The following is a 15,423-nucleotide window of genomic DNA, read 5'->3' on the forward strand; positions in this document are numbered from 1 at the left end:
AATTAATATATCATTGATTTCAAATATTAAAAAAAAAAAATCAATTTTGAGTATTAGATAAGTCACACGCAATTGATGTATTTCATTCTCATGAATTAAACATGACTCATTTCAATCAGAAGCAACAACATCAACCACAAACCACCAATATATCTTGCAAAAATATATATTTTCCTCATTCTTCGTGTATTGAATATGACTTTCAAAGTCATGCATTTCAATTACAAACAACAACACCAAATAGACATGTAAACCACCATTAAATCTTTTAAAGAATACATATATCCCTCATTTTGCATGCATTAAATATTAATCGTTGAGTCATGCATGTCATGAGAGAATAAATATTCTTATACAGTAGAAACTCTTTGAATTAATACTCGGTAAATTAATAAACTCTCTAAAATAATAAATTTGTCCGGTCCCGACTTGGGCCAATGTAAAAAATTGAAAAACTCGATAAAATAATAAGATAATAATTTTTTGGAAGATCCCTCTATAATTTTCGGTCCCAAGAAAATCATAAATTAATAATTCATAGAAACTGAAAAAAAATATATTAAGAATACATTGAACACATTTGTTCCTCTTGTTTACATTTACTGTACTTCAAAAGTCATTATTGATTTCCAATGCATATGAACACAGTAGTTACTAATTTACGTTGAGTCACAAGGTTCGCTGCAACGTAATTCTAAGAGGCATAGACTAATTTGCCTTTTTGTTTGGTATGTACAATATAATTACTTAAAAATTCTTTAAATTAATAATTATTAATTTATCGATAAATTAATAACTCTCTAAATTAATAAATTTCTCCGGTCCTGACATTATTAATTTATAGGGTTTTAACTGTATATGTTAGAAAAATAAAGTGATCGTAAATTTTAACCTCAATTACTTAAATATTATATATTAATTACTAGCTAGCATTCTTACGTGCACTTTGTACGCATCTGTCTATTCTTTTAATCGTGCAAATGCGTATAAATTACGAACAATAATTAATATGAAATTTTGGTTTTGACTAAAATGATTTTGATTTTGATTATATATACTAGCGAAAAGACGGGCACTCACATGCCCGTCTTTCCGCTATTTTTATTGCACTAACGTTTGAAAATTATGAATGATGTTTTTTTATGAAATTTTGATTTTGATTAAAAGTAAAAATGCAATACTTTTTGCTTTCAAATTATAACAAATCAAACTAACTATGATTATCTATTTCAATGACACCAACAATATAACGAAAAAAATATAATCTAAATTCTTATTTTTTTAATGACAATAACAATAATCTTTATTATAAAAATAAGTTGTTTAAGGGTATAATTGAAATAATGAAAAAATAAGTATAGATACACTCGTCTAATTTGTTAAGCTTTTTAAAGGATAAAGGAAGAAAAGTTGGACATATATCTACTCATATCGTATTACATTTTTATTTTAATATTTGAATTTACTCTTATATATTTGTTATATGTGTTATTTGTATTGAAAGAGAAAAAAAGACTATTTTCTTATATATATATATATATATATATATATATATATATATATAAAACAAATATAATATAAAATACAAAATTCATATTTTTTAATGATGTCCACAATATAACATGTTTGTAGGCAAATTTGTTTAAACATATAATTGGAAGCGAAAAATTCAGTACAAAACCATGTATTCTCTTTATATATAGTATAATTATAGATGTATCTATTATCCATCAAATGATTGATTTTACTTTTCTTAAATGATCGCATAATTTTTTTTTAACTATCTACAAATTATAAATTACATCACTGTGAAATTAGACAATAAACATCAATAACGTTAATTGTTTATTTAGTCTCTCATTCATTTTTATCTATTCTTTTGTATTTGCTTCTTCTTTAAACAAAAAGCATAAAATAAAATACACTTTTGCATATCCAAGAGTACCAAAAATTATTATCACTTTAACTATTTTTTATATATTATTATAAAAAATATAGTGCACCTCTAAATATTTATACATATTATATGTATTATGCCTTAAAGCAAAATACTATCCTAATACTGATGTTCTCCAAGCCAGAGTAGGCTTCAGTCCAAGTTTTAGTTGGAGAAGCATCCATTCCAGTCAATCAATATATCATCAACAGAGGATGTTGTTGAAAGATAGGAAAGGGAGAGTCTATTAGAATATATATGGGAAACAAACGGATCCCATTCCAAAATGGATTTAAAGTCCTAACCCATGGCAATGGTGCATCCAATTTCCTATTGGTTAGGGACCTATTGTAGCAAGATCCGCTTGGATTTATTTAATTTAAGTCTTTTTATTCAGTTATATTATGAGTCATGTTTAATTTTATTATGCAAAGATCTTAATGTTTTCACCTGAATTAGGGAAGCGACATACCTAATAAAAACGGTGACTGAACCCAGAATTAGGCTGAAATCCTAACTGAACCTTGCATAGTAATTTTACTCTTTTCATCCTTGGTAAGAGGTATAGGAAATATGTGATGCTCGATTATAGAACTAACAAGAGAGAGTATGTTAATGTACTTCTGAGATTCATAGATGATGGAATCTTAAGGACAAATTTAGGAACCCTAATTTAAGTATATGCTTCAATTACCTCTGAGAGAGTAAAACCCCAGACTACAATCTAGTGAATGTGTGCGAGAACACTTTATGATTGACGACCTAATAACCGTATAACGCCTTAACCTACGTGTGATTCGGGTGCAACTCAACAACTGGAGGGGATAAAACCCACGAACTCATCACTTAAATATCAGCACCATAACCAATCCTTGAATAACTTGGTTGTTACTTAATTCCAACAAATAGATAGAGGGGATTCGAAGAATCCTAACCACCACTAATATTCTGCAATCAAACACACGTTACTACTAAAATCCGCTCAATTGAATGAAGTATCTAACTTCTTTTGAATGAAGTTAGATCTATACAAAGATAAATCAAAACAATTAAAAATAGGCGAAGAAGAAGATGATAGAGACATGAGATTAGGAAAATCGATCCACAGCTTTTTGTTGCTTCACTTGCATTAAGGATTCTTCTTCTCTCTTTCCTAAAAGAAAAATGCCACATCACACGCCACTTAGGCCAACTAGACTTGAAGTTTTTTGGTAAAATTTACGGAAAAAACCAAAATGGATAATGACATAATTCATAAGAAATCATATTAAAACTCTGTATAGTTACGGTACCATTCTAAAACAAAGAATTAAGGGTGACCAATGAAGCCTACAATTTATTTAGATGCACCCAAATAGAAATAATTAGATAAGAAATATTTTTTTAAACCAGATATTCAATGTGCGTCACATCACCTAATTATTTTCTTTTTAATTAGTTTCAATTGTAAATGTGTGCTTAAATAAATTTTATTTAGTGAGGTGTAAAAGGTAAAGAAGGAATGCACCAAGAAAGTAACATAAACACGCACGTCAATGCATCATAAAAACTCCAATTTAAAACTTAAGTAGAATCAAGTTTGAGAGGTGAAATCAAATTTAATTCAAGTGAAGTAATTTAAAGTCTAAACAATTTGCAAAAGAGGAAAATCACGTTTGACAAAACCCAACATGCGTCTATAGTGTTTTGTTGCTTTTGCGATTCAATTTTTTATTTTATTCCTTATAAAAACGAATTAATATGGATTGACATTGACATTGCCTGCCAATTCAGACATTATTCATTAATAACTATATCATCCCATTTTGATCAGGCAAATAAATTAGCAAAGAAATATTAAATTAACTTGTAAAAAAAAAATAGGCAGATAAATAAACAAAAAACATAGTGGAAGACAACAAAAGCAACAAACCCATCACACATGTCTCCTGAATCCTCCTTAATATATTCCTTTCCCTGAAAAATCCAAACACAATTGGATTTTATTATTTTCTTTTTAGCTATATGTGAGTTTTTTTGGGAGATTTATTAATGTTAGTCCTATATGCTTTTGATTTTGGACGATGAAAGGGGAAAAAAAATTACAATGAGATTTTTTTTTTGTTCGTATTGGGAGGACCATATATGATGAGTTGTATATGGTGGTTCATTTATTGATTTGATTGATTTTGAAGGGATTGAGAACATTTTTTTGAGTTTGTATTAATTAGTACTCTTGGCAATGGCTTTAATTATCTCTTTTCATCCTAGCTACCTGTCTTCATTCAAATAATTATCATTCATTTGTTTCCATTTACCATCTTCATTCAATTATCTCTTTTAATGGATATTATCAATTATTTATACTACTTTATTCAAGTGGTTCCAAGTTTGAAAATTTGTTTCCATATAAAAAAATTGACAACTAATGACACATTAAAAACTAATATTTATTTATTCTTTCCTCAAAAAAAACTAATATTAATTTATTCATACGATTATTTAATATTATAATTTTCAAAATACCTTTTCATTAGTTCTAATTTTATTTTTCAATAATCATTTTTATCGTCATAAAATAAAAATTCTTTTAAATAAATTAAATGAAGAAGAATGTTGGTTTACGGGATGTATTTTTTTATTATATCAAAAAATTAAATAAAGTTACAAAACCTTCTTTTTTTGAAAGAACTTAATTATTTGTATTTATATTTAGGAGCAATTCTATTCAAATATAATCAACAAAGATCAAGTTTATTGAAAGAGGTCACGATGTTACAACAAGTTTGATTTAGTGCTCTGTGCTCGAAGACTTTTGGAACAAATTGATAAGAATTTAAGTTGAAGTTAAAAATTAACATCCAGGTACTATTGTTTCATCTCTTTGATTGCTTAAAATGTTGCCTAGAAAACAATTGTCTAGTCATCTAAAACAGAACAGAAAGAAACAAATTGAAATTGATATTGAATCTCGAAAGAGTGCTCTCAATAAAAATTTTGGCAAAGATTCTACAATTTCTATTTTAAATGATGCAAATCTAGATAATTTGAACCCTGAAAACTGAGAGTTTAGAGAATGAACAACCCAACCAGTCTATTCTCATTTTATTGGACATTTATGATCCAAGAACATGGAATAGCCTTAGCAAAGACTTAAGAGACGAGTTACTACTAGAAATGTATGTGTCACTTGTAAATGGTCCCAAAGATACTCTTGGCATGCATTTCTCATTATCATGTTATATCCGTTATTGTTCTAATGGAGAAAAACAAGATAGGAGTTGGCTTGTTTATTCAAAAGAATTGGATAGAGTTTTTTTGCTTTTGTTGTAAGTTATTTGGTAGAAATCGTAGAACAAATATCACTTGGCAAATGAAGGTTTTAATGATTGGAAACATATTTATGAAAGGCTCAAAGAACATGAATCAAGCGGTGCATACGTCTTTCATGAGTAAATGGATCGACTTACAATTAGATTTCAGAAAACTATAACAATTGATAAACATCTTCAAGAGCATATAAAAAATGAAAAAAAAAAAAGCATTGGAGGGATGTCTTAACTAGGATAATTTATCTTGCTGGATATCTAGCTGAGCAAAATTTAGCATTTCGTGGAAAGAGTGAGAGGATTGATTTGGAAAACAATGGAAACTTTCTCGCACACTTTAAAAATTCATACTTAGCTTGTGTTCTTCTCGCACAATGTCAAATGAAATGTTTAATAGTCTTTCAGTTCATTTCTCTTAATCTTATCATTTTTTGTGATTTTTTTTAAGGGCACCACTCTCTTGATTCGCCCAAGGCATTCAAATTTAAAAGATCGGCCCTAGTGACGAGTCAATATTCGAATTGGTTGAAAGATGCACTCATATTTAGTGTCTGATAGTATTGTCGATTATTTCAATTTCATATAGAGGAAGTCTAGAAGGAAAAAACCACTTCAAGCATGCTGGATTTGTTTATCTTTTTTACCGACAATACTTGGGTTTGACCCATGATAAATATACTCCCATACGGCTTTTAACCATACTGTCACACGTTTTAACTATATCATATTGATGTTATCAAATATCAAACCTATCAAATCTGGGCTATATGGTATCTTTCACACACAAAAATCTGGGCTACATGGTAGTAATTAATCTGAAAGGTTACATTTTTTGGGTTGATTTTAGATGCGAGAATTTTGCTTCAATTGTGGTCACACTTGAAAAACAAACTATAAAGTCCCAACTAGTAAACGCAACACTTTTAGAACCTTGAATTCAATCTAATCAGTTTTGGTAATTCAATCTAATCAGGTTTGGTAGAAGGAATAAAATTAGCAACTCATATCAATAAAAAAAGCTTTAACCAAAACAACCCCACATACACCCTCTAAAATGTTGCATATGTTTGCAACCATGAATATGCAAAGAAACCTCTCTAGAGCCTATTCATAACCCTTCAAATTTTAGAGGACCAAATCAAGGTTTCCCGAGTCCTACAAATCAGAGGAGAATATTTCCAAGACAAATGGAGACAATGCTTAAACAGACTACTTTCTACATGACCAGCCCAACAAAACTCAAGTTCAACTATCAACAAACCTACAAAATGCTTACAATAGACAAGTTGGAATACCTCCAAGATAGCATGAAAATCTTAAGTAATGACAAATCCACCCCACATTTAACAAAAACGGTCGGCCTGTTCAACAAGCCGACCGATGGTAGAAATGAAGATTATTTCATGGAATTGTCGTATGTTGAAAAAACTCAAGACAAATTATAGCTTTGTGTAAGCTCATCATATCCAACAAACAAGATCATTAACTGCTTCATCTATGGTGGGGGTAGATGTAGAGGCCTTGCCTTGTTATGGAACGATTCAATTTATATTGATGTTAAATGTTAATAGCATTGATTTCAACAATATCGGTGTTAATCTTACTACTAAAATCGACAAATGCCGGTGAAGGGCCACTGACATCTATGGATACCCTCAAATCCTAAACAAAGGGCACACTTGTAATCTTGTTTAATATTTTGCCATCTCAATATTGTTCTTTCTAACGATGAAAAAAGTGGGGGATAACCCCATTGACCCTACTGATTACGCTGGTGGATCCTTTTGGCATAGGATTTACATGCTATGGCGCCTTGGCCAAATGTTTCACTCTCATCCTATGCAGAGATACTTGCAAAATTTGATACGATATAGGCCAATTATTATAAGTTCTCGCTATAATTTTTTTTTACTACAGGGAGGGCTGAAGCCCGATAAAAGAGAACTAAACCGTAGAAATCACCATTACATCAGCGATCAATAAATGACTATACTGAAACGGACAATACTAAGCATCCAAGACCGGTCCTGAGATTTTTTATGTCTCGGACGAACTAAAATAATTATTTTCCTCCAAATAATATTAAAATAATTTTTTTGTCTATGTACAGTGGTGGAGTTTGAACAAAAAATTTGAGGGTGCTAAAGTGAAATTAAGTTGAGAATTTACAAAAATAAAAGTAAAAAAGAAAATTCATTAAAATGTAATAGCATTAGTATAGTTTCATATACGACCAAACAAAATAAAAAAGATACCCCAGCCAAGATAACATCACCAACTATTTTTCTCAAATACAAAACCATAATCCCAATAAACAATATTTATTCGTTTTGTTGATTTACAACTTTCTTGAATCAATTAACAAAGAGTATCATTTGATAAACATACCGAACATTTGTGAATGCATATGCTTTATTAATTATAAAAAATATTAAGTATTAGATAAACCACACACAATTGTTTTCTCTCATTCTCATGAGTTAAACATGACTTCATTTCAATCACAAACAATCGAACCCCTAATATATCTTGTAAAGAATACACATTTCTCTCATTCTTCATTTATTAAAATGAATTCTAAAACTCATGGATTTCAATCATAAATACCATCACTAACTACATGCATAAATCATCAATATTTCTTGTAAATAATACAAATGTCCCCCACTTTTCATGTATTAAATATGAATTTTTGAGTCATGCATGTCATGTGAGAATACATATTATATATGTTCGAAAAATAAAGTGATTGTAAATATTTTTAACCTCGATGTGTTATATGCATGTTCTCTATCAAATAATTGATTTTACTTTTTATAAATGATCACATAATTTTTTTTAACAATCTAATGTTATATTAACAAATAAATGACATTACTTTGAAATTAGACAATAAACACTAGTAATGTTAATTGTTTATTTAGTTTCTCATTTATTTTTATCTGTTTTTTTGCATTTTCTTATTCTTTTAGTACAAATCATAAAAGGGTTAAATATATTTTTGATCCCTATAAATATGTCAATTTTTTCTTTTAGTCTCTTTAAAAAATTTCTTCAACTTTTAGTCTTCCAAAGTTTTTCATCTTCATTTTTGGTCCCTCCTTTAAAGTAAATTCATATGTAGAATTCATATTTTTTGAATAAAAATTTGCAATTTTTTTTATAATATTATAATAAAATATCCCAAAAAAATTAGATTTTTTTGACAAAACATGAATTAAATATGAATTTTTATATTTTTGGCGGTTAAAAATTCATATTTAATTGATGTTTTGTTGAAAAATTCTAAATTTTTTTGGGAGAGATTTTTACAATATTCTACACATTTCTGCATAATTTTATTAAAAAATACAAAAATTAACTTAAAAATAGGGACAAAATGTCGTGATTCAAAATTTTATAAGGACTAAAAGTTGAAGGAAAATTTTAGAGGGACTAAAACAAAAAGTTTGTATATTTATAAGGACCAAAAACATATTTAACCAATCATAAAATAAAAGACACTTTTATCAATGAGTACCAAAAATTATTACCTCGATAATTATTAACATGTACTATTGTAAAAAAAACTAATGCACCTGCAAATATTTATACATATTATATTTTATCTTTTAAGAGGATACATATTATATGTATGTATTACTAAAGAAAAAATGAATCCCCTTATGGTTCCATGAGAGGTTGCCCATCCCTAATGTTCTTAGAGCTACCATTGTAAACATCACTTATTTAGTTATTTGAAATCTATATCCTTTTGTGTCTCTTCTACATGCCAAATTTTATTTTATTTTTAATTGTTTTTTATGATTAAGGACTTCTGCACTGTACACAAGCCCCCATCACTTATGATATAATAATGAATATTGATTGTAATAATGTACTAATGTCTTTTTTATTACATTATATATTGATTATAATGGTTTCAATTGTGTTGTTTTATAAAAAAAAAAATTTGAATGATATAAATAATACTATTTGACATTAAGTTATAATCTATATTTTAATTAAATTTGTTCATCACCATTTGTCGAACGTTAAAGCAATGTAATCTTTTTAACAAACATTAAACATACAAATATACATAATAATATAACTTTTAGATCAAGTACATTTGAATATGGAGTGTTTACATAGGCAACTTTAAAAATGAATAATATTTCCAACATAAAAGTCATTGTTTTGCATTGGTACAAAACTTTTCCATCCTTTTCTGATCTGTGTGCTACTTGAGGGATTCAAGTATTAGTTCACGTATAAATATTTTTCCATTACTCTTTGATAGAATTTGATACTCAAAGTTGTTTTCACATATGTAATCACCGAAGATTTTCATGATTATAACATTTGGCGGTTGTATACAACAATAGGAGATTTTTTAAAATATTCTTAATTTCAAGGTTCAAAAAAGGGTTTTTGAGACACTCAACATTCTTTGGAATCCGCGTTATTACACCTTAGCAACTTCAACTTTCATAATGTGGTGTAATATGACCAAGATTTTCACAATAATGACACCTAACATTGAGAATGTGAGGTTTACCATCCTCATTTTTGTTAACAAAGGAGTATTTTTTGGAAGGTATTCTAAAGGAATTTCACTTGTATTTTCATTTCATGATAAACTTCATTTCACCTTTGGAGACACTTTCTAGTTTAAAATTTAGGTATTCAATCTCCTTATGTAAATTATGACAAGTTTCACAACTTGGAAAATTCATCCAATTTGAATCATATTTGGTGGATATGCTTTAGGTGGTTCAAGTTGAGGAATTGTGTAAGTTTTTCATGTACATGAGATGTATGTTATCCTTGTAAACATTCAAAATCATTTTTTAGTTGTGAAAGCTCGGATTCCAATTTTAAATTTGTTTTCTTTTGAGCAATTAATTTCTCAAATGCATTCAAAGCTTCGCCATTCATTTCTTTTAGAGCTTGTTGTAATTGCTCATAAGAAGGATTAAAATTGGATTCAAAATTGGAGTAACTTACGTCATTTTTTTTTCCACTTAACCGATGAAGCACTAATTTGCAACTTCATCATTTTCAGTGTCGCTAACCACAGATGTCGTGTCATCATCTTCCTAAGCAACATACACTCTTCTTCCTCTTGAGTTTAAATTTGAATTGAGTTTTCCTTTGCCTTTAACTAACTCCGGGCATTCGCTTTCGTAGTTACCAACTTTTCCACATCCATAAAAACTTACTACTTTCTCCTTCTTTTTTCGATTATTTTCCTTTGAGTGATGCCTTTCTAAAGTTGACTAAGTTCTTGTCATTATGTGTTAGAACATTTCTCTTAATGTAGTGATTGTATCGTCTCACGAACAACCCCATTTCTTCTTCATTGAGTGAATGAGTCACTTTCATCTTGAACTGAAGAAGTAGCCACTGACGAGGAGGCTTTCAACTCGATGGACTTCTTTTCCTTCTTCTTGACATCTTTCTCACTAGTTTTCAGCCTTAACATCTCGTGTTCATGTTCTTTGAGTTTACCGAAAAGAGTGGTGATACCGAGAGTATTGAGGTTTTGAGATTCCATTACAGCGGTGACTTTGGACTGCCAATCTCTAGTCATACACCTCAACACTTTGTTAGTACAAGCTTGGTTTGAGATTTCTTTTCCTAAATTTTGTAATTTGTTAACAATGTGAGTGGACCTCATTTGCATGAAGGAGATGGTTTCATCCTCCATGGGAAAGAGCTCGTATTGTTGGATGATAATATTGATTTTTGATTGCTTGACGTCCTCAGTACCCTTGTATAGAGTTTCCAAGGCATTTGCCTTAGCAGTCTTACAATGTGAAACCGAATGATATCATTAACGCAAGGGCAAAAATGAACATGTTTCTCGCTTTCAATTCATATTGAACCTTTTTCTTATCATTATCGGGCAATTGACCTTAGGTTTGTTTTGCATGACACCATCAACTTCAACTTGCGGTTCAAACCGTCCGCTGGCGTCCCAAACATCCATTATCGGTCCTATTGACCTTAAGTTTGTTGGCCTTATATTAGTTTTCTTTTTATAGTGTTTTCATTAATTGTAGCTTATGGAGTATATAAAAAATAAAAATAAAAAAGCACACATGAAACTCTATTTTAATCTAATCTAACTAGGCTTAAACCCATGAGTTGCGCGGTCGGGCATGAGTTTGTTTTAAATTATTTTGTAGCAAGTTCAAAATAAAGCTTACATAAGTCAAATGACAATGTAATAGTATGAATATTTAGATGATAATATTAATGTTAATATTTATATTATTTTTTTGAAAGGATGTTAATAATTATATATGAGTAGATTTAAAATATAGCTTAAGTCAAATCATAATATAGTAGTGTGAATGTATATGTATGAGAGTGGTAAAAATAAAAGTATATTTATGAGAATAGATGATAATATTTATATATAAGAATAGATAAAAATTAATACTAAAATTCTATTTAAGATTGATGGGTGTAATGAGTTTGGTGAAGAAATTATAAAATAAATATAAATACAAGTATGTGTGGATGATTGAAAATTTAGATACAAAAAATAATATTAAATAACTGGAATGTTGTTATATAGGATGAATTTTATTTGAACTTTTCCAAGATTTTGAGCTTTGAGAGACAAACTTCAAAGATCTCGATTGCCATGTCTTACATGACCACTGTTGAAACACCCTCATCGAGCAACCTAATTATGTTTTGGTGCAAGGGGTGTGAAAGGTGAAGAAGGTCAAGATAAAAATTAGGGTTCTGTAATTAGGGTATTTGGAATGGAAAGAGGTTTAACATCGGTACCGGTTAAGGGAAGAACTAAAGAAAAAAATTAAACAAATTAATGCACATGAATAAAGGAAGGGTATAAGAAAGAGTCAATAATTAGAAGGACAGGAGGAAAAAATTGAGGAGGGAAAAATTTAATGTGCATGATTAGGAGCTATAATGTTTTTGTAACTGGAGAAGGGAAAAAAATTATGCAAACCCACTCTATCTCTTTAGCTGAAAGTGAAATGAAACGTGAAGGAGGGAGAGACATAGTATTTTCTATGGTGCAGTCAGAAAACTGACTCTTTTGGAAAAGTTAATTTTAATCTTAATGTTTGATTCATTTTAAATTGTTGATTACTGATTAATGATCAATAGTAATTCATCTAGTAATGCTTGCAACATAATTAGACTTACATGTACTATTTTATCGTTAGCATCTTTAACATGGAAACAGAGTTGATGATATTATGTGATAGCCTTAAGTGTTACACTTTGTGGGGTGTTACACTTAAAACAAGGTAGGATAAAATTAGATTAAGGGTAGTCTTGTTAATCTGATGAATTGATGATACTATGGGGACTGAACTTTTGATGCCACTCAGTGGAGTGTTACTCACTACATTTTTGATGAGTAAATGTTAATTAATTTGATTCTCAGTTTTCAATTTTAGAATCCAATAAACCAATGAACTGAACATATAGTTTTTTTTTTTAAAAGCCAAACAAACAAATATCGTAATAATCCCTCAAAAAATTATTATAAATAGGTACAGAAGTACCAACCAACAAAAGTAATTACACATCTTCAAGGCAGCAACCACAAAATCTACAATAACCTCTCCAAAAACCTATATAGATTTAATTTTGTTATTTCAACTTATAAATATTTATGGAACCTAAAGACCATTCCTAGTCATCACATCTTTTTATGGCGCATTATATTAACAATGCAATACCTATTAGAAGGGAGCTTCTAAAGAAAGGAGTCCACACTAACTCCTATGTCATAGTGTAATATGAAGCTAGAAAGTATAAATCGTGCTTTTATAGGAATTGTTCCTGAGCATCCAAAATCATACAAGTTATCCAACATATGAAAGAAGACACTGCTATTCAGATAGCTGCACAATTTTCTTTTCTTCTTTTTTTTCCTTTATCCTCTTTCGTCCAAAGCCATTCACTCTCTTTTCTTCCTAACTCTCAAACAAAGTCTAACTCTCTTAAATTTGGTCTTTTCTTTCCAAATCTTAAATGCTGCATCCCTCCACGATGAATACATCTTCGGTCCCCTCTCCATGAATCCTCTCTCTCACGCAAAAGGATTAAGGGTAGTCAGCAGTTTAGAGTCGTTTGACGCAGTTTTGATTTTTTAAAATTAGAAAAATTCTAACATTGAAATTTAAATCATTCGATCTTAATGAATTGACCTTGATCTCTCGCTGGCTGCATGCATGCAGTCATGGGTACGACTACACTCAATCCGGATCTCTCTCACATCCACTCTCCATCACGAATCTCTTAGTGAAAGCTTTTTCTTTTTTTGGTACAACAAAGCTATATGTTTTAGGAAAATGCTTTGTATCCCGACAAATGCTTTCCCGATGTATTCTCGACAAGAGGTGGCATTTTCTAACTGGCCCTTTAACAACAATCACCCTTGTTTTCCGCCAAGGTCAGAAAGTCAAACAACAGCCAATTAAACCATTTACACGCTCGGGACGTTTTCGGGATGAAAAATTCGTGATATATAGCACTCCTGTATATTTTAACCGTATATGTTTCCGTGTATTGTTATTGTTATCACTTATGCATGAGCCGATTAGAGGATCCAACTTGTCTCATTATGGAGTGGTGGTTGCACCAGCTCAATTTTTTTCTTTTTTGAAGAATGCACCAGCTCAACTTGTTATATTAAAATGTCATTTCATGTATATGCTCCTATATGTGTACCTGCTTCACGCCCTTGGGCTAGGACCACATTGATTTTTCTACCGGGTCTCTTTCTCCTTTCCCAATATATTTCATTGTTTATTTTCCTTATGTTATTAGGTGATCATATTCCATATATATTTATCTAAATTAGGGTCGTTAATACTTTTAGGATCAATAAGGGTGTTTGGCTTGAACACAATGAGTGATGTTGCCATTTAGCTAATATGATGTATACATGTGAAAGTAAACTACCTAGATCTTTGGCTTTGATGCTTTCAGAAGTTTGCTTTTCGAATCGAAGTAATTGATAAAATGAGATGCTTACATTTATATATTTAAATGTTTATCTTATATGCAAAGTTTGCCCACCAACTAATTATCGAAACCTTATAATTTGAGACGGGGGGGGGGGGGGGGGGGGGGGGGGGGGTGAGTTAATTATGTGATGACTCTGAGAATTGTGTTTTTGTCATTTTTTTTATTGTGATATTGGTACAAGTTTTCACCGTTGTTCAGCGATTAATCTCCACCGAGAAACCTATGAGACGCACAAAGTCGATTCTCCTCTTTCAACTAGATTTTTTTTCATATGCATGAGTCACCGGACCACATGTTTAAGGAGCTCAAATTCTTTACCACTAGAACCAATCTATTGTTATTGTTAGTTGTGTTTTTGTCATTTATTTCCATGCTAAATTAAAAAATCCACCTTCATCTTGAACTATATATTCTTCAATTTTGTTTGAACCATATTATTATATTTTAAGAAGAAAAAAATATATTGAAGCCCTCACATATGAAAAGAGATAACTGGATCGATAGAACAATAAAAATCGATAAAAGTGACTTGATTGGCTCTTTTATGTTAAAAGTACTCTTCTCAAGTCTCAACCATGATCAAATAACGTATTTCGTTGATGGACTCCAACGACAATGTATGTGGATGAAAAAGTTTTCGTTTCAGGGAAACATATTCATAAAGAATGGATGAATCCATACTTAATTTAATGGATGAGAATATTAGTGGAACAAATGTGAATTAAAAATCTCACTTTTTATAGAAAAATGAATTTCAAATAATGTATAAGTGAAAAAACTCATTAATTTAGTGTCTTAAAATTTTAAGTTAAGACGGAGCAGCGTCATTCTCACTAGTAAGATTATTCTTAGTCCCAATATGAATCATCTCAAACTACCATATGCTTCAATAGCAGTTTGGTTTGTGGGGAAAGCTTATATGAGGAACTTAATTTTCACTCTTCTTTCCGCTTCTTTATTTTTTTATTCGGATAAAGTTTAATGTTGATGATCTTAATACTAATACTACATTGTTCCCTCAAAAAAAAAATGATCTTAATAATGCATTGGATCTTTACTTCTTCTTTTTTTGTACAACATTGGATCTTACGTTTTACTCATAAATGAAACCCACATTTATTTTTTGGTGCAGGAACTTCCCTCCTTCCCCCCATTTTCAACTTCATTGAAGAA

The sequence above is a fragment of the Medicago sativa genome, chromosome 5, assembly GCF_051527215.1.
Source record: "Medicago sativa cultivar Bolivia chromosome 5, Bolivia_mono, whole genome shotgun sequence".
Classification (NCBI taxonomy): domain Eukaryota; kingdom Viridiplantae; phylum Streptophyta; class Magnoliopsida; order Fabales; family Fabaceae; genus Medicago; species Medicago sativa.